This window comes from Theropithecus gelada, chromosome 6 (genome assembly GCF_003255815.1).
Source record: "Theropithecus gelada isolate Dixy chromosome 6, Tgel_1.0, whole genome shotgun sequence".
NCBI lineage: Eukaryota > Metazoa > Chordata > Mammalia > Primates > Cercopithecidae > Theropithecus > Theropithecus gelada.
This window is the reverse complement of record NC_037673.1, coordinates 35,492,371-35,513,147: the sequence shown is the minus strand read 5'-3', so window position 1 is coordinate 35,513,147 and position 20,777 is coordinate 35,492,371. Positions and strand designations below refer to the sequence as shown.

Here is a 20,777-nt window from a genome sequence, read left to right as displayed (position 1 = left end):
TGATAGCTAGCATTTGTATATCATATGCCCTTTGCCCTCGGCAAGTACTGCAATTGATTTTTTCCTGACTGGGAAGGGGTTCCAAATATTCATTTTTGAAGAGTTGGGGCTATTAGTTTTCCTTCCTGAATTGGGCTATTGTAGATTTTTTGTTGACTTTAATAAAAAGGCATGGGCATACTTAGTGATGTGCTAACAGAGTTCCTATATCCCAGGCTTACTCTTCTTTTTAATGACCTATAACAGTAAACCAAAGAAATGATCGCAGTTGTGACAAGTGCTACAAAGAAAATGAAAACATAGTATTTGCTTCTTTTTTTTTTTTTTCCAACTTTTATTTTACGTTCGGGGGTTTATGTGCAGGTTTGTTACACAGGTAAATGTGTGCCATGGTGGTTTGCTGCACAGATCCTCCCATCACCTAGATATTGAGCCCAGCATCTATTAGTTATTCTTCCTGATCCCCTCCCTCCTCTCCCCACATCCTCTGACAGGCCCCAGTGTATGTTGCTCCCCTCCGTGTGTTCATGTGGTCTCATTATTTAGCTCCTATTTATAAGAGAACATGCAGTATTTGGTTTTCTGTTCCTGCATTAATTTGCTGAGGATGGCTTCCAGCTCCATCCATGTCCCTGCAAAGGACATGATTTTGTTCCTTTTCAGACTTACTCTTTACATCAGCGTGTAGTAGCAACCCAATTTCCCTTGGTAATCATGTCTTGCATGAGAAATCCAGTCCAACATTTCAATCTCCCTACACCTTTACATACCTTCCTCTTCAGTGTCCCAAGGCAATTCTGGTATTTCAGCTTCATTTAGTGCAGGCTACCCTTTGTTTCATTTTTAACTCAACCAGACAAACACAGAGCTGTATATAACCCATCGAGCTGCAACGCTATATTGAGAATTTGTGCTTTGTGGGCCTGTATCAATAAATTCATCTCGAGTGAACTTTATGTTCCTTCAACCATTATTTCACACTATTAACTTACATTCTCACATGTATTCACCAGATTTCTGTCTGTATAAATTGAAAAAAATGCGCACTACTTTTGGTATGTACTATGTTTTCCGTTGGTTCACAATTTTAATTTCTCTTTCAAGCCTGTTGGGACTAGAGTCTAGATAGAGTTCTACAAGTCAAGAGGTTTGGTGGAAGTAGATTCTGAGGATAATCAGCAGTGTCTTCCAATTAAAATACTTCAGAGGTGCTAGTACACTTTCCTTTGAAAAATCAGGATGAACTTTCTCAGACATGAATAGCAGGGTTGCTCCTACTGGCAAAGAAGATGCAGGAGAATTCAGAGGTTAAGTATCCTCAGCTTCATCAGGATCTACCCTACATGTTTCATTCCAATTTTCAGAATCTCATTCCTTCCCAATCAATTCCCTCAGTTTAGCAGAAGGTACTTTGCCTGTTTGGGAATTCAATTTGCACTGTAATTCTGCCACTCTCAGGATGAGACTCTAGATTTGATTCTCTGAAACCTCAGGCTGATGACAATGGGAGATAAATACATTCCTCTGGGAAGACATAGAAGGTTTCAGATCATTTATGTGGAACTTGAACTTGGAATTTCAAGCCCTGAGTTCATCCTTTTTCTTTACTTCGTCTACCACAGTTAGGAGCAGTCATCCTCATTACATTTATTAGTTTGACTAAAATATTTTAAGGTATCACAATTACTCAGAGATTTGCCTTTTATGAATATTTGATTAGGAATCCAGTAGTAATATTTTACAAATCTTTTTACCACATTGCACCATAGACTATCATTGTCTTCTTTACCACTGGAAAGAATACTTATGCCTTAAAATATAATCAATCATGTCAGAAACCCAATACCACAAACCCAGATCTAGTTTTTTGAACTGGATCTGGTAGATACTATCTCTACACATGGTGAAACCCTTGGAATTACACCAGTTGCTAGGAGTAGAAACAAGCAAAAACGTTGCTTAAGTACTCCAGAGATTTTGTTCTTTTTACTTTATTTGACAGCCTAGAGGCAGACTATTGAGGGCTTGCACGATGGCTCCATCATACTGTCCGTCGTCCCCATTTTCCTGTTTCTTTTTTATCTTTATTGCCCCAAACTTGCTGTCTGGTAGGTGGCTTTCAAGAAAAACTTAATATTTAAATGTTTGTACCCTCATATTTGCTTTTGCATTCGCAGATGGAATTAAGTTTCTTCTTAAAAGTTTAAAATGCATGATACCTGGGTTAAACCACTGAAAAGAAAACATTAGATATCTGAGGTCGCCCTGGAAGAACCATAGTTCTAATTGCTTAATTCTGGGACAATTCTTCAGACAATTCAGATAAAAGGATGAAATAGCTACTATGCATACTCCCTGCAGATACAGGAAAGGACCCAGACCCTTGTCAAATCCGTGAAAGAACTTGCCTTGTAGTCTGCAGAGCTGGGTGCCTGGCATCTACTCAGTTCTGTGAGTTCTCATACTGCAAGGATGCTGCACACAGCCAGGATTATGTTATATACAGAGGGGTGTGTGTGTGTGTGTGTGTGTGTGACAGAGAGAGAGAGAGAGAGAGAGAGAGAGAAAGAGAGAAAGAGAGAGAGAAAGAGGGAAGTGTAAGGTCTGAATCACCAGTAATTATACCTGCCTGCTCCTGAGAGCAGGATGTGCAGGAGTGGGAATGGCAAGGGTAGGGTGGATGTCATAGACACACAATGAAGGAGAGCGTAATGTAGATATTTTCCTCTAACTAAGCCACAAGGTTTCTTCTTATCTGGCAAAGTAACTGCTAGGGAACATGTGAAAAACAGAAGTAAAAAGAGACAAAAAGAGAAAAGAAGAGAAGAAACCAAGGATGAAAACAGCAAAAATGTCATCCTCTGCAAATACAGAGAAGGAGGGAGAACCTTGAATCACCTATAATTACTCCTGCCTGCTCCCAAGAGTTGTGGTTTTAAGTTTCACCTAGTAATGAGGCACCCTAGCAGTAAGGTTTCTGGGGACAACAGAAGGACAGGAAAGTGCTGCCTAAAAGAAAGAAGACCATGTGCTGAATACTACCTTACAAAACATGGGAGACAAGTTTTGATGCTGTTCTAGAAACCAAACCATTGCCAGCAAAACTTCCTGCTTGCTTCTCTCCCAGTGCAAATGGCTTGAGCTTTCACAGTCACTGAGATATCCTAGGCAACAGGAGTGTAAACTTGAGAAAAGGCAGAACCAGAGTAGAGATTGACAGTGAGCAGAGCCAATCAGGCTGTGAGTCTGCAGCAGTAATCGCAGGCTGTCCAATTAATACTAAGAGAGTGGACCAGGGCCTCTGAGGAAGAAAGGTAAGAGGGAGGAGGCTAAGGTGGCTTGGGAGGAACCAGTTTTCCTAGATGCAGGAGACAGCGTCCATAGTTTCAGTTTGAAGCAACTGGTGGCAAAAGGTTAGCATTTAAGGTAAATCAATTTTTTTTAATCTATTCTATAATTTGATGTTTGGTTTTTTTCTTCTTGGTGTGTCTTAGCCAAGAAAAGAAGACAGTAGATGGTACTCTCTAAAAAGAAAACCTAAAAGTCTTTGAGAGTTCTTGGACTAACGAAGCCATCACTAGGCTGTTAGTGAAAAGAGGAAAGAGCTTGGTACTGGGAAAGATTTTTGTAATCTTTGCAAAAAAATGCTTAGATAAACATGTACAAAAATCAATTTCATTCAGTAAAGGGGAAGGAAGTAAACATTACTGAGCAGTCATTAAGTACTAGGTATTTGAGCGTGAAGGGTTTGGGTGAATTGCTCTAACGATCCTGATGACCACTGATAAAACTGAGTTTCAGGGAGGTTCAGCATTTCCAAGACACAGAACAATAAAACATTTCAACTTTCATTCAGACCTTGCTTTGTCTGATACTTAAACTTATGCTATTTCTGCTATACACTGATAACTGAGAATCAGAATAAAAATTAGAATGCTTATTAAAGTGTACTTACATGGCTTGTTCAAAATTATATCAAATATTTGATTTGATTCATCAGAGACTTGAGTGGGTCCTTCTTTACATTCTCAGTAAAGGACACCACCAATGACCCAGGCAGCCATCTCTATTGTCTTCAGTCTGAGGAGTATTTAAGCCATATTAAGTAGATGAAATTATTTCCTTTTTTTTTTTGACTTATTTTTTCCTCAAACCCTACAACCACAAAAATCTATTTTGTAATTAAAAGTTTTAAATATTGAGATTTGAATTTCAGGCATACATTTGTATTTATATTCTGATAGCAATTACCCAATAGTAATGGCAATGATAAATTCTGATAGCAATATAACAGCATCTTGCTAAGCCCTGATGATATGATGATAGGAAACACAAAATATACAGCCCTTGCTCGTAAGGACCTTATAGTCTGTCTAGCAAGGCAAGTAATTCTGAAAACAAATTACATTGTCATGCAATGTGAATGCTATTTGGACTTCACCACATGATTATGGAAGGATGGGTGGGACTTCTCTGGGCCAACAGGAAAAAGAAGGGGTACCTGAAAGTATGACTACATGTACAAAGGCACAGAGATATAGAATGCTATGGTGTGTTTGGGGAAAGTGAGTGAGTAGAGATGCAGGATAGATTTTGAATGGATGGAGAATTACTAGAAATGGCTAGAGACATAGGAAGGGTCAATGCATGAATTCAGTGCTAAGAACTTTCATTTTACCTGTATACAATGTGGAACCATCAAAAAGTCTTAAACTAGATCGTGAAGTTCATGTTTTCATTTTCTAAAGATTGCTCAGTCTTCTGAAAGACAAAGCAGAGAGGGCAAAGCTAGGAGCAGGAAACCAGCTAGTAGACAGTTGCAATGGTGGAAATGAGAAGTTACCATGCCGTGGGCTGAGTCAGTATCCGTGGCAATGGAGATAAGGGAATGGAAATGCAGGATGTGTCAAGGTAGTGAAACTCTATAGGACTTAGCTGCCAATTGGATGTAAAGGGAGAGGAAGAGTCTAGGATGATAGTCAGTTAGTGATCCGGGTAAATGGTATTGCTGTTTCCTGAAGCAAGGAGTAAGGAAGATAGGTAATGAATTTGGCTCTGGAACATTAAACTGAAAGTGTCTGTAGGTCACCCAAGTGCACATGTTTTGTGAGAAATCTGGCTCCAGAGAGTGCCTACATTAGAATAAAGTTTGGTAGTCATCATTGTATCAGGGGATATGGCTGAGATTGCCATAGGATAGTGGAATAGTGAGAAGAGAATAGATAACTGAAGCCTGAGAAACAGCACTTAAGAAGCAGGTGAAGACAAGGAAGAACCAAAATAGGACAGATCCAAGAGGGAGGAGGAGAGACAGGAAATTAGATTTATAGCCATTGACAGAAAGCGTGTTAAAAAGGAAGAATGACCAATAGTCAACTCTTGGGAGATGTGAACTAAGGGCTAATGACTGTTGAAGTTGGCAAACAGTTTAGCAATGACTTATTGGAGAGTATATTTGTTGGAATGACAGAGTGAAGACCATACTGAAATGGACCAAAGTATGAATGGGGCATGAGAAAGTGGAAAGTCTGGACATTCTTTCAAATAGTTTGACTTTGAGGGGTGATAGCTAGAGGGAGTCCAGGACTGAGGGACAACAGCGGATTCATGAACTAAAGGAAGGAGCTGGTGGAGAGGAGGAAAAGGGCATAACTGATGGCTGAGAGTCTTAGAGGGTTAGGCTTCTGTGTTACAGGTAGAGAGGGCATCCTTAGGTGGGAGGAAGTTCAGAACTCTCTTGGGGGAGGGATGATGAAGTCAGGATGCCCTAATAGCTCTATATTTTTATAGATTTGGAGGAGGGTGATGTGAATTTGTTCATAACTTGTGGCTCCATTTTTTTCTGGGTCTTTCAAGGCAAGGTCTGGAGTGGCAAAGATTTGGATTAGCCTTTGAGGAGACTGGAATAAGAACCTGACCAACATCATAGAAAAGTAGAGTTGTGTGTTGCAGAAGGCCTAGCTGTGGTTAAGGAAGAAATGCAGTGACACCTGTCCCTGCTGGCATGTGGGTTTATTTAGCTGCACTTCAGTCTGCCTTTAAGTACATGGAGCATGGGCAAATTGAACCAAGTTAGCTATTATTTTGAGAGGGTGGGAGATTGACAAATGAGAGTCAAGAAGGAAGGCACTGGTACTGGATGGTCAGAAAGATGCGCAGAGTGTGTAAAATGGATAAGAAAGGAAGTGAATCCAGAAGGGAAAATGAGGTAGGTAATGTCTGGGGTGAAAATGTAGGGCCAAAAGACTGGAGGTCTCATAAGGTCAGAAGCAAATTGGAATAATGGAACTGAACAGTGCAGAGAAAGTCAATCTTGAATTTTGAACTTTCAGTCTGGGCACAGTGGCTCATATCTGTAATCTCAGCATTTTGGAAGGCCAAATTGGGAGGATTGCTTGAGCTTAGGAATTCAAGACCAGCCTGGGCAACATAGCAAGATCCTGTCTCTACTAAAAAGAAGTAAAAATTAGTTGAGTGTTGTGGTGCGCCCCTGTAGTCCTAGCTACTTGGGAGGCTTTGGTGGGAGGATCACTTGTGCCCAGGAGATTGAGGCTGCAGTGAGCTACGATGGCACCACTGTGCTCCAGCCTGGGCTACAGAGTGAGATCCTGTCTCAAAAAAAAAAAAAAAAAAGAATTTTGGACTTTCAGAGGAGACCAGATTTGGTTGGGAGAGAATGCTGAGACAAAAAACAGATAGAGTTGAGTTGGTAGAAAGCAAGGAGCTCCAGGAACTTCATAGCTGCCTGTTGGATGGATTATCTAGATGAGCTCTAGGTTTTCCCAGATTGATGACACTATTTGAAATGGAGAGGACATCTCTGAGGCAACATTCAGAGTCTCAGTGATTTATAAACTGACAGAACCAAAGAGGAATATAGGAAGTCTGTCCAGCTAGGCTGTGCTTCAAAGAAGGATGTGGGTATAGGTCATGACGTGGAGGTGACAGGCTGCATCTTAAAATCTGTGAGGTTCCTTAATACTTAGAATTTGGGGTAAGAGGTGCTTTCATCTGAGAAGACTGCAAGAGGGGTAGGGTTCCTTAGGCAAAATCAGATACCATCCAGGATAAAGACATTGTACCAATCAGTGTCTTGGCAGGAAATTGATGGCACATTCAAAAGTAGTAACAGAAAAGAGTTTAATGAAGGACAATTCACAGAAGTGTGGATAGGGCTAAGCAATATAGAGAAAGCATAATGAGACACCCAGCAATGCCACAGTCAGAAGGGGCAAGAAAGGTGTTATCCATAGCCCTAAAGGGGCAAAAGGAGGAGTGGTTTTCATATCTCAATCAAAGCATTTCTGTAGGGAGGGCTGCCTTTGGTGAAGGATATGGTCACTGAAAAACTGTGGCTTGGCAGAGTGGAAGCTGGGGAAATAAATACTCCAACCTCTATCTCCTCCTCTCCTCTGATCTTCTGCTGATGCCTCCAAATGGTGGAACACAGCTGGAAGCCAGTGAGCAGGGAAGTGTGGTTAACACAGTTTATGGAGGTTAACCTCTTGTAGCACAGATGTGAGTGGGGAATGAATCAGGAGAAGCACACGGGCTAACAATATTCATCTCATCAGTGACGACTGCTGTTCAGAGGTTGATCAAGATGAGGAGGCTTATAATTGAATGAGGAATAGAGGAAAATCTGGGTGTCTCTGGATGGAAGGTGCGCTTGGTGCCAAGAGGGCCAACCTCTGCTCGTAACTTGTGGAGGTGGTGGTGAGGTGCTCCAGAGCAAGGAGTGGGAGTGTTTAGCTCGTGGAATAACACTTTTGGCTTCAACTGTTGCTTTAATCTCTTGGAAAATGAAATAAGAATTTTCTTTGTAAAATGTTGCTCTTTATTCTGATATCAGACAGCTTTGTATAAAGAAAACATATCAAGGTTCAAAAGAGCAGTTTTCTGTATTTCAGAAGTCAACAGATTGGCATTTGGGAGAAGATGGCATTACAAGACACAAATGTAGAAATGGCCACATGTTGGCTTCTCACAGGCAGGTTTCCTAATGCCCATGAATGTTTGTTCAATTCATGATATTCTTTGGAGCAGATTGTCTCCCACATTTTTAGCCATACTTCCATTGCCACTCAACATACTGCTTTTCCTGCAGTCTGAGAATAATTTTAAAATTCTTGTATATTTTCTTGTAAACTGAAGTCAAATAGAATTAAAATTTCCCAAACTAAAAAATATAGTTTGAGAGAGCAGGACAGTCTTTGGTTGAGAGGTGGATGACAGCTCTTCTTACTTTCTTTAGAAGCTCTGCTTAGTGTGTGTCCTCTCTGCAGTTACCCCTCTAGCCTAGACAGGAGTTCTTCACGCCTAGGGAGGAGCAGGCAAACACTCTTCAGTAACAAACAGCATCAGTCCTTCTTACTTAGTGTACTTTGGACTCAATATTGCTAATAAGCCTGACCCAGTTTTATAAATGATGCAAATCAAAACCACAATGAAATACCATCTCACACCAGTTAGAATGGTGATCATGAAAAAGTCAGGAAACAGCAGGTGCTGGAGAGGATGTGGAGAAATAGGAACACTTTTACACTGTTGGTGGGACTGTAAACTAGTTCAGCCATTGTGGAGGACGGTATGGCGATTCCTTAAGGATCTAAAACTAGAAATACCAGCCATCCCTACTGGGTATATACGCAAAGGATTATAAATCATGCTGCTATAAAGACACATGCACACGTATGTTTACTGCGGCACTATTCACAATAGCAAAGACTTGGAACCAATCCAAATGTCCATCAATGATGGACTGGAGTAAGAAAATGTGGCATATATACACCATGGAATATTATGCAGCCATAAAAAAGGATGAGCTCATGTCCTTTGTAGGGACATGGATGCAGCTGGAAACCATTGTTCTCAGCAAACTATCGCAAGGGCGGAAAACCAAACACTGCATGTTCTCACTCATAGGTGGGAATTGAACAATGAGATCACTTGGACACAGGGTGGGGAACATCACACACCGGGGCCTGTCGTGGGGTGAGGGTAGGGGGGAGGGATAGCATTAGGAGATATACCTAATGTAAATGACGAGTTAACGGGTGCAGCGCACCAACATGGCACATGTATACATATGTAACAAACCTGCACATTGTGCACATGTACTTTAGAACTTAAAGTATCATTAAAAAAAATGAGTGTCCTGTGGTGACTATAGGGGTTTCCTGTTTTAAAAAATGAACATTTTCTGAGATACACCAGGTCAGGGGCCAAATTTGGCCCACGGGGTGTGGTCTGATGTCCCGGGCCTAGATTATTTTAGATTATGTTTGCCTGCACTGACGACATCCTTCCTAACTGCCCATGGAAAAGTGAGTCTTATTTGCTTTGGGTGAACGGAGGTGAAAAGGGAGAAGTCATCAATGTGTTGACATCTGCCCTTAGGGCTTTCCTTAGTCTTCTGCATCAGAGTGACCTGGTTGCTCCATGTTTAGAAAGCTTCATGCTCCACATGGTTTTGTGAAATAAATTATCCACAGATAATTTACAAAAGGCTGCTGGGGGACTGGCAGATGCAAAAGGTCCTGCTCAGAATCTTGGTTTTGCTACCGATGTATGAACTGAGACAACCTCCAAATCTCTCTGTAGCTCAGTTTCCTTATTTTGTGAAAAGTGGATATAGCTATGTCTGTAACCTATACGAATTGTTATCAAGACTTACTTTATACCAGACAAATTTTCTGTTCTAAACAAACTGTGAAAAACTTGCAAGACACAGGCCACCCTTTTAGCAGAGAACATGGGACAGAGTAAGTGTGCAGAAAATGTTTCCTATTACTCTTGTTCTTATCTTTTGCATAGTCCTGGAGGTCAGCAAAGTATTTCTGTATAAGGCCAGAGAGTAGGAAATTTAGGCTTCATGGGCCAGAAGGTCTATGATGCAGCTATTCAACTTTTGAGTTGTAATGTGAAAGCTGCCACAAACCATATATAAATACAAGCATGTGGCTATTTTCCAAAAAAATGTTATTTACAAAACCAGGTGGAGGGCCAAATTTGGCCCATGGGGTGTGGTCTGATGTCCCAGGCCTGGATTATTTTAGGTTATGTTTGCCTGCACTGAGGGTGTCCTTCCTAACTGCCCATGGAAAAGTGAGCCTTATTTGCTTTGGGTGAACGGAGGTGAAAGGGGAGAAATCATCAATGTGTTGACGTCTGCCCTTAGGGCTTTCCTTAGTCTTCTGCATCAGAGTGACCTGGTTGCTCCACATGTTTAGAAAGCTTCATGCTCCACACGGTTTTGTGAAATAAGCTGATTTAGACATGCTCGCACTCTTACTTTTTGGAATAACAATATTTCTTCTGGCAACTGAGGCAGAAACTGTAAGTTGCCTACTCAATAGCCACTGTCTTCTTTTTTATAAACAGAACCTTGTGGGTGGCAAAGTATCCAGTCAAAAATCAGGTTTCCCAGACTCCTTTGGAGTGGCTGATGAGATTTACATAGAAGGAATTGGGCGAATCTTCTGGGAACCAGTTCAGAAAGGGCTGATTTCGTTGAGAAGAGCATCCTTCTTGCCTTTTCCCCTTTTTCTTTTCTTTTGCTTGGAGTGTGGAGGTAATAGCTGGAGCTGCTATGGCTATTATGTATGAATATTATATACCTTTAGGCAACTTTGAGTATAAAAACTACGCTAGGGTAGAAAGATAGGAGAGTCTGGAAACACTGATGACGACTTGAAGCACTTCCAGACTTCTTTTACGTGAAAGTAAAGTAAATCTCTATCATTTTCAGAGACAGGACCTACTTCTATTATGAGTTGCTGGACACAATTCATAACTGATATGCTGATCTACACTGATGTTGGCACTATGACATTGGATTTCTTTTTTTTTTTTTCTTTTTGGGACAGAGTTTCGCTCATTGCACTCCCAGGCTGGAGTGCAATGTTGCGATCTCAGCTCACAGCAACCTCTGCCTCCCGGGTTCAAGCCATTCTCCTGCCTCAGCCTCTGGAGTAGATGGGATTACCGGCATGCGCCACCATGCCCTGCTAATTTTGTATTTTTAGTAGAGATGAGTTTCTCTATGTTGGTCAGGCTGGTCTCAAACTCCGGACCTCAGGTGATCCACACGCCTCAGCCTCCCAAAGGGCTGGGATTACAGGTGTGAGCCACCGCGCCTGACCTGACATTGGATTTTTATCCCTTAACACTTTTTGGTTTTCTAGAAGTATCAGTTAAGAACAACTAGGATACAAATAATTGACTAGATTTCTAAGTGGTCATAAAGTAAACATTAAAATAGACAAATGACTCCAAAAGAAGCATTCATTCTAACGGACTGCAAGATAGTTACTAAGTGATTTTGGTGACTAATGGCTGCAAAAGGGCAAATGTCCGCCAGAGCTGTGGCTTTACCTGCATCTAAAAGGGTGATAGAAGATGTACCAGTTGGGCTTTGTCCTTGCAGTGGGTTTGAAATAATTTTCTGAGGTCACGACTTCATAGCAAAAATGGAATATTTGAAAGTTACCTGGTTGATCTTAAGAGCATAACCATTGAAATCAAAAGAAGTTTTATTTTTCTTTTGTCTTGGTTTTATTTATTTGTGTATTTATTTCTCTATTTTGCAATTCAGCTAAATCTTTGCTTACCTTCGCATAGTTTAGGTAGCTTCTTACTCTGTTTCTTTAAGATGTTGCATCGAGCAGGTTGACCTAACTCAGAATAGACTGTAAGCTATTTCTTGGTAAAAACCCTAGAGACTCAAGGCACAGCAAAGGGAAAAGCAAGATGGAGAAGACAGCAAGGAGAGAGCTATTAGGAGAGTGCATGCCCCTGACATTCCCAGTGGGTGCTTATTATGAAAAGGACCCTGTAACCTTGGGGCCTCTGTATTTTATTAAACCTGGGTTTCTTTTTTTTTTTTTTTAACCACATTGTGTCAGTTACATGGGTTCTTGAATATTATGCTAAGCTGTTTATTTTGTTCTCTTTCATAGTCAAAAGTGCTGGAGAGACTGCTACTTGACAAAATTCTGCTGAGAGAAGTGGTTATAATGGAGTGACTTTCTCTCTCGTCATGATTCTCAGGGGTGAATCTCTTCTCACACTGGATTGCTAGTTATTTTACCCAGCTAAAGGTCACTATTTACGGTCAGTCCAAACATAGCAGGAATAAGCTTTTTGCCGTCTGTATCAGTTAGGAATAATTTGACTGCAAGTGACTGAAGACCTGACCAACAGCCTATTAAACAGATAATGCAAAGAGATTTATGTTTCTTACAAGACAGGAGTGTGAAGTCAAGAAATTGCCAACATTGGTGCAGCAGCTCGATGATGTCAGGGCTCTAAATTGGTATGGATATGATTCCCTTGGCCCTTCCCTCATGATTGCGTAGAGGCTGCCACAGTTCCAGACATTACATCCTCACTCAAGGCATGAGGAAAGCAAAAGAGATGAGAGAGATATTCCAGAGCTCTCAGCACTTTCCTTTGGGTCCCTTTGGCCAGAACTGGTTCCTATGCCTACCCAGTAGAAAGTGGAATACAGCAGAGAAAAAGGGGAATAGAATGACTTTGTCTCAGCCAGGTGGCAGTGTCTAAAAAACTAGCTGTAATTCAAATTTAATCAAGTTAAAACTACTTCTAGGAATGTAAACTTCCAAGGGTTGGAACCTTGGCTGTCTCATCATTCCTCTTGTATGGCACATAATAGGTGTTTAATAAACATGTGTTAATGCAGAACCAAGACTAGAGTGAGGCAAGGTAGGTGTTTAGGGTGCACTATTTAAGGAGACACTCATTCTCAGGCTTGGGCAAGTGTATGGTTGACATTTGCATGATTCTGAGACTGTGTGCCTCTTTAAACATTATGCCTTTTTCTTACTTAGCCCTACTCCCAACCCTGGTTCAGTGAATAAAATGAAATACGAATATGTATGAAGTAAACACTTTATCACAATGATATTTATAAAATATTATTTTTAAAATGTACCATATCACAAACATTAAAATAAGGACTGAATTCACATCTCAAAGATCACTAGAAAGAAGTAAAGACTGTGGTTTAGCACAAATGGGCTCTACACAAACCTGCCTATTGAGAGTGGCTGCAACATGCATTTTAAGCATTTTGAGAAAATGTATTTTGATGCACAGAAAAACTGGCAAGATGCCAGACCTCAGTGACATCTTATTTCCACAGTATGCTATTTCACTTAAGTATAGATGAAATGCCATCATACTTTATGTGGTATGTGGAAGTTGGCAATCCAAACAAAAACCAGATGTTTCATATATTCATACATTTTAGAAAAAATTTTAAAAATAAATTGTGGGAAAATAGTAAATGATATGAAGGTAATCAGTGCAGAAGTTTTGAGTTTGATTTAAAAATCCTCACGCATCTTTTTTTTTTCTTTTTTATTGTACTTTAAGTTCTAGGGTACATGTGCACAACGTGCAGGTTTGTTACATATGTATACATGCGCCATGTTGGTGTCCTGCACCCATTAACTCATCATTTACATTAGGTATATCTCCTAATGCTATCCCTCCCCCCTCCCCCCACCCCACAACAGGCCCCGGTGTGTGATGTTCCCCACCCTGTGTCCAGGTGTTCTCATTGTTCAATTCCCACCTATGAGTGAGAACATGTGGTGTTTGGTTTTCTGCCCTTGCAATAGTTTGCTGAGAACAATGGTTTCCAGCTGCATCCATGTCCCTACAAAGGACATGAACTTATCCTTTTTTATGGCTGCATAATATTCCATGGTGTATATATGCCACATTTTCTTAATCCAGTCCGTCATTGATGAACATTTGGATTGGTTCCAAGTCTTTGCTATTGTGAATAGTGCCGCAGTAAACATACGTGTGCATGTGTCTTTATAGCAGCATGATTTATAATCCTTTGCGTATACACCCAGTAATGGGATGACTGGGTCAAATGGTATTTCTAGTTCTAGATCCTTGAGGAATTGCCACACTGTCTTCCACAATGGTTGAACTAGTTTACAGTTCCACCAATAGTGTAAAAGTGTTCCTGTTTCTCCACATCCTCTCCAGCACCTGCTGTTTCCTGACTTTTTAAAGATCGCCATTCTAACTGGTGTGAGATGGTATTTCATTGTGGTTTTGATTTGCATTTCTCTGATGGCTAGTGATGATGAGCATTTTTTTCAGGTGTCTGTTGGCTGCATAAACGTCTTCTTTTGAGAAGTGCCTGTTCATATCCTTTGCTCACTTTTTGATGGGGTTGTTTGTTTTTTTCTTGTAAATTTTTTTGAGTCCTTTGTAGGTTCTGGATATTAGCCCTTTGTCAGATGAGTAGATTGCAAAAATTTTCTCCCATTCCGTAGGTTGCCTGTTCACTCTGATGGTAGTTTCTTTTGCTGTGCAGAAGCTCTTTAGTTTAATTAGATCCCATTTGTCAATTTTGGCTTTTGTTGCCATTGCTTTTGGTGTTTTAGACATGAAATCCTTGCCCAGGCCTATGTCCTGAATGGTATTCCCTAGGTTTTCTTCTAGGGTTTTTATGGTTTTAGGTCTAACATTTAAGTCTCTAATCCATCTTGAATTAATTTTTATGTAAAGTGTAAGGAAGGGATCCAGTTTCAACTTTCTACTTATGGCTAGCCAATTTTCCCAGCACCATTTATTAAATAGGGAATCCTTTCCCCATTTCTTGTTTTTGTCAGGTTTGTCAAAGATCAGATGGTTGTAGATGTCTGGTATTATTTCTGAGGGCTCTGTTCTGTTCCATTGTCTATATTTCTGTTTTGGTACCAGTACCATGCTGTTTTGGTTACCATAGCCTTGTAGTACAGTTTGAAGTCAGGTAGTGTGATGCCTCAATCTTTGTTTGGCTTAGGACTGTCTTGGCAATGCAGACTCCTTTTTGGTTCCATATGAACTTTAAATTAGTTTTTTCCAATTCTGTGAAGAAAGTCATTGGTAGCTTAATGGGGATGACATTGAATCTATAAATTACCTTGGGCAGTATGGCCATTTTCACGATATTGATTCTTCCTATCCATAAGCATGGAATGTTCTTCCATTTGTTTGTGTCCTCTTTTATTTCACTGAGCAGTGGTTTGTAGTTCTCCTTGAAGAGGTCCTTCATATCCCTTGCAAGGGATTCATTGATTTTTTTGGAGGGTTTTTTGTGTCTCTATCTCCTTCAGTTCTGCTCTGATCTTAGTTATTTCTCGCCTTCTGTTAGCTTTTGAATGTGTTTGCTCTTGCTTCTCTAGTTCTTTTAATTGTGATGTTAGGGTGTGAATTTTAGATCTTTCCTGCTTTCTCTTGTGGGCATTTAGTGCTATAAATTTCCCTCTACACACTGCTTTAAATGTGTCCCAGAGATTCTGGTATGTTGTATCTTTGTTCTCATTGGTTTCAAAGAACATCTTTATTTCTGCCCTCATTTTGTTATGTATCCAGTAGTTAGGTTGTTCAGTTTCCATGTAGTTGAGCAGTTTTGATTGAGTTTCTTAATCCTGAGTTCTAGTTTGATTACACTGTGGTCTGAGAGACAGTTTGTTATAATTTCTGTTCTTTTGCATTTGCTGAGGAGTGCTTTACTTCCGACTATGTGGTCAATTTTGGAATAAGTGTGATGTGGTGCTGAGAAGAATGTATATTCTGTTGATTTGGGGTGGAAAGTTCTGTAGATGTCTATTAGATCTGCTTTGTGCAGAGTTGAGTTCAATTCTTGGATATCCTTGTTAACTTTCTGTCTCGTTGATCTGTCTAATGTTGACAGTGGGGTGTTAAAGTCTCCCATTATTATTGTGTGGGAGTTGAAGTCTCTTTGTCAGTCTCTAAGTACTTGCTTTATGAATCTAGGTGCTCCTGTATTGGGTGCATATATATTTAGGATAGTTAGCTCTTCTTGTTGAATTGATCCCTTTACCATTATATAATGGCCTTCTTTGTCTCTTTTGATCTTTGTTCGTTTAAACTCTGTTTTATCAGAGACTAGGGATTGCAACACCTGCCTTTTTTTTTTTTTCCATTTGTTTGGTAGATCTTCCTCCATCCCTTTATTTTGAGCCTATGTGTGTCTCTGCATGTGAGATGGGTCTCCTGGATACAGGAAATTGATGGGTCTTGACTCTTTATTCAATTTTGCCAGCCTGTGTCTTTTAATTGGAGCATTTAGTCCATTTATATTTAAGGTTAATATTGTTATGAGTGAACTTGATCCTGTCATTATGATGTTAGCTGGTTATTTTAATCGTTAGTTGATGCAGTTTCTTCCTAGCATTGATGGTCTTTACAATTTGGCATGTTTTTGCAGTGGCTGGTTCCTGTTATTCCTTTCCATGTGTAGTACTTCCTTCAGGAGCTCTTGTAGGGCAGGCCTGGTGGTGACGAAATCTCTAAGCATTTGCTTGTCTGTAAAGGATTTTATTTGTCCTTCACTTATGAAACTTAGTTTGGCTGGATATGAAATTCTGGGTTGAAAATTCTTTTCTTTATGAATGTTGAATATTGGCCCCCACTCTCTTCTGGCTTGTAGAGTTTCTGCTGAGAGATCTGCTGTTAGTCTGATGGGCTTCCCTTTGTGGGTAACCCGACCTTTCTCTCTGGCTGCCCTCAACATTTTTTCCTTCATTTCAACTTTGGTGAATCTGACAATTTGGTGTCTTAGAGTTGCTCTTCTCAAGGAATGTCTTTGTGGCGTTCTCTGTGTTTCCTGAATTTGAATGTTGGCCTGCCTTGCTAGATTGGGGAAGTTCTCCTGGATAATATCTTGCAGAGTGTTTTCCAACTTGGTTCCATTCTCCCCATCACTTTCAGGTACACCAATCAGATGTAGATTTGTTCTTTTCACATAGTCCCATATTTCTTGGAGGCTTTGTTCATTTCATTTTACTCTTTTTTCTCTAAACTTCTCTTCTCATTTCATTTCATTCATTTGATCTTCAATCACTGATACCCTTTCTTCCAGTTGATTGAGTCAGTTACTGAATCTTGTGCGTTTGTCATGGAGTTCTTGTGTCATGGTTTTCATCTCTATCAGTTTGTTTAAGGACTTCTCTACATTGGTTTTTCTAGTTAACCATTCATCAAATTTTTTTCCAAGGTTTTTAGTTTCTTTGCGCTGGGTTCGTAATTCCTCCTTTAGCTTGGAGAAGTTTGATTGTCTGAAGTCTTCTCTCAACTCGTCAAAGTCATTCTCCATCCAGTTTTGTTCTGTTGCTGGCAAGGACCTGCATTCCTTTGGAGGGTGAGAGGCTCTCTGATTTTTAGAATTTCCGGCTTTTCCATACTGTTTTTTCCCCATCTTTGTGGTTTTATCTACCTTTGGTCTTTGATGATGCTGACGTACAGATGGGGTTTTGATGTGGATGTCCTTTCTCTTTGTTATTTTTCCTTCTAACAGTCAGGACCTTCAGCTGCAGGTCTGTTGGAGTTTGCTCGAGGTCCACTCTAGACCCTGTTTGCCTGGGTATTCGCAGCGGAGGCTGCAGAAGAGTGAATATTGCTGAACAGAAAATGTTGCTGTCTGATCGTTCCTCTGGAAGCTTTGTCTCAGAGGTGTACCCAGCCGTGTGAGGTGTGAGGTGTCAGTCTGCCCCTAGTGGGGGATGTCTCCCAGTTAGGCTACTCGGGGGTCAGGGACCCCCTTGAGCAGACAGTCTGTCCATTCTCAGATCTCCAACTGCATGCTGGGAAAACCACTACTCTCTTCAAAGCTACATCTGCAGAGGTTTCTGCTGTCTTTTGTTTGGCTATGCCCTGTCCCCAGAGGTCGAGTCTACAGAGGCAGGCAGGTCTCCTTGAGTTGCGGTGGGTTCCACCCAGTTTGAGCTCCACCCAGTTCGGCTACTTTGTTTACCTATTTAAACCTCAGCAATGGCGGGCGCCCCTCCCCGAGCCTCGCTGCCGCCTTGCAGTTAGATCTCAGACTGCTGTGCTAGCAATGAGGGAGGCTCCATGGGTGTGGGACCCTCTGAGCCAGGTACAGGATATAATCTCCTGGTGTTCCATTTGCTAAGACCCTTGGTAAAGGACAGTATTAGGGTGGGAGTGACCCAATTTTCCAGGAGTTGTGTGTCATGGTTTCTGTTGGCTAGGAAAGGGAATTCCTTTCCCCCCTGCGCTTCCTGGGTGAGGTGATGCTTCGCCCTGCTTCGGCTCTTGCTTGTTGGGCTGCACCCACTGTCCTGCACCCACTGTCCGACATGCCCCAGTGAGATGAACCCAGTACCTCAGTTGGAAATGCAGAAATCACCTGTCTTCTGTGTCGCTCATGCTGGTAGCTGGAGGCTAGAGCTGTTCCTATTCGTCTATGTTGGAGCCTAATCCCATACATCATTTTAATTAAAACAAACAGAGAAAAAAATAGCTGCTACAACAGGAAGAGGCTAAGTAAAACTTTTCATCTTAACCAGAAGGGATTTACACTGAGCCTTAAGGACTTGAAAACCCAAGCAAGGACTTGAGATGGGAGAAGGGGTCATGTTTAGGGACTGTGAGTGGCCCAGCTTTGCTCTGCACTGCCATCCTCACTCTCTGCTGGTATGAAATCCAGCAGCACTCCAAAGTATTCTTTTCCCTGAAGTTTTTCTTTTCCTGCATCTCTTATTTCAGGGACCTTCTCTGAGTCCCCAAAGCAATTAACCAGTTTTAAGCAACATCATGGTGTAGTTGTTGCATGAAGTGACTTAGAACTGTTTTCAAGGCCGGGCATGGTGGCTCACGCCCATAATCCCAGCACTGGGGGGCCAAGGTGGGTGGATCACAAGGTCAGGAGTTCGAGACCAGCCTGGCCAACATGGTGAAACCCTGTCTCTTCTAAAAATACAAAAATTAGCTGGGCGTGGTGGCAGGCGCCTGTAATCCCAGCTACTCGGGGGGCTGAGGTAAAAGAATCACTTGAACCCAGGAGGTGGAGGTTGCAGTGAGCTGAGAACACACCACTGCACTCCAGCCTGGGGGACAGAGCAAGACTCTGTCTCAGGAAAAAAAAACCAAAACAACTGTTTTCAGCCCTGGCTCTGCTACTCCCTAGTGACACATTCTCAGACAAGTGACCTGGGTTCTTCAGGTCTCTGCTGACTTCCTGTAATAGGGCAGCAGTATTTGATAGAATCCACCACATGAGGCAATATGTGGATGTATGTAAAGTCCTTAGCCAAGGGCTTGGCCCCCAGCATAGTTACAACTGTATTACTACATGTTCTCTTCATGCCTTTATCTTGCCCTGTGTTGTGTTATAATAAGGCCTTACTCCTCTTACTAGAGGGTGACCTTGTAATTCCTATAGCTTATGTTCTCAAATTTAGGGATACATAAAAACCAACTAAAAACATTAAATGCCCAGCCACAGCATCTACACCAAAAGAGTCTAATTTACTGCACTTGGTGAGTGCTGTGGGCATTTTTGTTTTTCAACAGCACCCACAGTGGTCCCAGGTCTTTCCCTATTGCAGGACTTCTCAACATCAGTACTGCGGACATCTCTGACTGGTAATTCTTTGTTGCCAGGGGCCGTCTTGTGTATCTTGTGTAGGATGTGTAGCAGCATCCCTGGCCTCCACCCATTAGATGCCAATACACTCTACCCTACTTCCATTGCAACAACCAAAAATGTCTTGCAGGAGGCATTATCAAATGTCTCCTGGGGTTGGGGAGGGATCGTACCCAGTTGAGAAGCACTTCTCTATAATTATCGCCTGAAGAGTTAGCACAGTGTCTTGCATAGCTAGTGGTGCTAAGGGTATGTTCAGTTGATTCAAACTCAAATGGGCTCCGTGAAGTAACTCTCACGATGTCAACAACACTGACAAACATTCTTGTCTGAGGCTTCTGTGTACTGCAAAAGCCACGTATTCAAACTGTCAGAGTCTTCAATTTCAGTCTCTTTGGGAGGACATCACTATTTATTCATTTCCTAGCCACCTACTAGGCTATATTCAACACCTAGTGCTATGATTTGAATGTTTGAAATTCATGTTGAAACTGAATCCCCAATACAATAGTATTAAGTGGTGTGGTCTTTAGGAGTTGGTTAGGTCACAAGGACCCCTCCCCCATGAATGAGATTAAGGTGTTTATAAAAGTGACTTTGCAAATTGTTCAGCCCTTTTTTGCCCTTCCTTCTCTTCTGCCATGTGAAGACACAGCATTTGTCCCCTCTGGAGGACCCCGAGTTCAAGGCACCATCTTAAAGGCAGAGAGAATAGTCCTTGCCAGGCACCAAATCTGCTGATACTTTGATCTTGAACTTTCCAGCCTCCAAAACTATGAGAAAGAAATTTCTCTTGTTTATAAATTACCCAGTCTATGGTATTTTGTTCTAGCAGCACAACTGTACTAAGACATCTGAAATGCAATATATATTTCAGAAGGGCATTTTCTAAGGGGAAACTTATTGAGGAACTATGGGTTTTTGCCATCTATCACGTAGTAATATCTAGTTTATTGAATGGACTAAAGTCAGTGCAGATGGTTTAATTTTTTTCCGTTAATTGCCTTCAGACATGGTCTGTTGTATCTCTCTTCTCATACTGAGATGACGTTTCAAGTATTGAAAGGTCGACTGAGTCTTAATCAAAATTTCACCCTTATACTCAGTTTCCAACTACGGAGAGAGAGCAAAAACCATATCAAGTTCCCCATCTCTGTGGGGGACTAGTCTCAGTGCTCAGGATCAAGCCTGAGCTAGCAGAAATAGGAAATGTTTTGTCTTGGATGAGAATTTAAAAGAAGGCAAATGTTTTCCACCTTCTCGGAACTAGCTTGATGCCCTACAAGCCTCATCAGTAGCTGCTTACTGTATACATTTCTCCTTTCTTCTCTTC

At 41.2% G+C, this 20,777-nt stretch overlaps 1 protein-coding gene and 1 long non-coding RNA gene across 3 annotated transcripts in view; one reads left to right on the top strand and one right to left on the bottom strand.

Moving 5' to 3' along the window:
• Window positions 1–1,975: 1,975 nt before the first annotated feature.
• On the bottom strand, window positions 1,976–3,166 carry LOC112626793. The gene is made up of 2 exons (XR_003119960.1): window positions 3,043–3,166; window positions 1,976–2,232 (listed from the first exon to the last, which is right to left on the bottom strand). It is a non-coding gene; the product is annotated as an uncharacterized LOC112626793 (long non-coding RNA).
• Window positions 3,167–3,187: 21 nt separating this feature from the next.
• Window positions 3,188–20,777, top strand: part of CAPSL (calcyphosine like) — a 36,687-nt gene continuing 19,097 nt past the window's right edge. The window contains exon 1 of one of the 2 annotated variants that reach the window (XM_025388580.1): window positions 3,188–3,314. The gene's annotated coding sequence lies outside the window, so the exon portion shown is untranslated. The other variant, XM_025388579.1, reaches the window with a different exon arrangement.